The sequence below is a fragment of the Triturus cristatus genome, chromosome 4_1, assembly GCF_964204655.1.
Source record: "Triturus cristatus chromosome 4_1, aTriCri1.1, whole genome shotgun sequence".
In the NCBI taxonomy this organism is placed as follows: Eukaryota; Metazoa; Chordata; class Amphibia; order Caudata; family Salamandridae; genus Triturus; species Triturus cristatus.
Window position 1 is genome coordinate 677,740,208 of NC_140585.1, and position 2,500 is coordinate 677,742,707.

Below are 2,500 nucleotides of genomic sequence, written 5' to 3' on the forward strand. Positions count from 1 at the left end.
TGGTTGCCCTTGCTGGAGTGTAGTCAGTCACCCAGGTTACACATGTTGTTGGTCTCAGAAAGCTGTTTGGTATTGCTCTGGTGATTTTACATTTGCATTAGATGGAAAGGGGGAGGTATTTTTTTATGCAGAAGCAGACTCTTAGCACACAGCCAGCTGCTTACCCTGTGGAATCATGCACAGTATTCACAACCGAGTGGGGTTTGAGGTTTCAGTCAGTAATGCAAATACATTCAGCATCACGAAGGCTGGTTGCCCTTGCTGGAGTGTAGTCAGTCACCCAGGTTACACATGGTGCTGGTCTGAAAAAGCAGTTTGGACATGTGCTTTTTTAAGAATCTAAAAAGTTGGTTTAAAATGTGTCAGTCTGTAAAAGTGTTTATCACTTGCCAAAAAAAAGAGTAGTAAGTGTGCTTTCAAATTGGCAAAGAAATTTCGTTTTGTGACTAATATGAAAACATGACTCTGTGTGCAAAAAGGATTACAGGCAGAGATTTATTGCGTATTGCTCTGGTGATTTCACAGTTGCATTAGATGGAAAGGGGGAGCCATTTTTTGGTGCAGAAGCAGACTCTTAGCACACACCCAGCTGCTTACCCTGTGGAATCATGCACAGTATTCACAAGCGAGTGGGGTTTGAGGTTTCAGTCAGTAATGCAAATACTTTCAGCATTACTAAGGCTGCTTGCCCTTGCTGGAGTGTAGTCAGTCACCCAGGTTACACATGGTGCTGGTCTGAAAAAGCAGTTTGCACATGTGCTTTTTTAAGAATCTAAAAAGTGGATTCAAAATGTGTCAGTCTGTAAAAGTGTTTATCACTTGCCAAAAAAAAGAAAAGTAAGTGTGCTTTCAAATTGGCAAAGAAATTTCGTTTTGTGACTAATATGAAAACATGGCTCTGTGTGCAAAAAGGAATTACAGGCAGAGATTTATTGCGTACTGCTCTGGTGATTTCACAGTTGCATTAGATGGAAAGGGGGAGCCATTTTTTGGTGCAGAAGCAGACTCTTAGCACACACCCAGCTGCTTACCCTGTGGAATCATGCACAGTATTCACAAGCGAGTGGGGTTTGAGGTTTCAGTCAGTAATGCAAATACATTCAGCATCACTAAGGCTGGTTGCCCTTGCTGGAGTGTAGTCAGTCACCCAGGTTACACATGGTGCTGGTCTGAAAAAGCAGTTTGCACATGTGCTTTTTTAAGAATCTAAAAAGTGGATTCAAAATGTGTCAGTCTGTAAAAGTGTTTATCACTTGCCAAAAAAAAGAGTAGTAAGTGTGCTTTCAAATTGGCAAAGAAATTTCGTTTTGTGACTAATATGAAAACATGACTCTGTGTGCAAAAAGGAATTACAGGCAGAGATTTATTGCGTATTGCTCTGGTGATTTCACAGTTGCATTAGATGGAAAGGGGGAGCCATTTTTTGGTGCAGAAGCAGACTCTTAGCACACACCCAGCTGCTTACCCTGTGGAATCATGCACAGTATTCACAAGCGAGTGGGGTTTGAGGTTTCAGTCAGTAATGCAAATACATTCAGCATCACTAAGGCTGGTTGCCCTTGCTGGAGTGTAGTCAGTCACCCAGGTTACACATGGTGCTGGTCTGAAAAAGCAGTTTGGACATGTGCTTTTTTAAGAATCTGAAAAGTGGATTCAAAATGTGTCAGTCTGTAAAAGTGTTTATCACTTGCCAAAAAAAAGAGTAGTAAGTGTGCTTTCAAATTGGCAAAGAAATTTCGTTTTGTGACTAATATGAAAACATGACTCTGTGTGCAAAGAGGAATTACAGGCAGAGATTTATTGCGTATTGGTCTGGTGATTTCACAGTTGCATTAGATGGAAAGGGTGAGCCATTTTTTGGTGCAGAAGCAGACTCTTAGCACACACCCAGCTGCTTACCCTGTGGAATCATGCACAGTATTCACAAGCGAGTGGGGTTTGAGGTTTCAGTCAGTAATGCAAATACATTCAGCATTACTAATGCTGGTTGCCCTTGCTGGAGTGTAGTCAGTCACCCAGGTTACACATGGTGCTGGTCTGAAAAAGCAGTTTGGACAAGTGCTTTTTTAAGAATCTGAAAAGTTGGTTTAAAATGTGTCAGTCTGTAAAAGTGTATATTCTGAAAACAGCAAAAAAAAGGCAAAAAATTTGTAAATATGTGTACTGTATTATAAAATGTTTTATTAAATATTAATATTTTTCAGATTGAGATAGAAAATTTTCGAAAACTAGAACCATTTTTAAAGCAATTAAAATTACATTTAAATTAATAAATATTTTTTTGAGTGGGTATGGTAAGTCAAAAATTTCATGGTCCCTTTTTTCCACTTCTCCACAATCACATTTTCAGATTTTCATTGTAGTCTCTCAAGGACCTTGTAATGTGATAATTGATTTTTAGTGTTTTTAAAAAAAAAAAAAAAAAAATTACGCGTACTGTACGCGTACGGTACAAAAAAATCAAAAAAAAAGTTTTCAAAACATATATAAAAAATAGATG

The 2,500-nt window shown here is 38.7% G+C and overlaps 1 protein-coding gene across 3 annotated transcripts in view; it reads left to right on the plus strand.

Moving 5' to 3' along the window:
• The window catches only part of ASZ1 (ankyrin repeat, SAM and basic leucine zipper domain containing 1), a 1,654,265-nt gene that overhangs the window by 359,366 nt on the left and 1,292,399 nt on the right, over positions 1-2,500 (plus strand). The window lies entirely within an intron of this gene.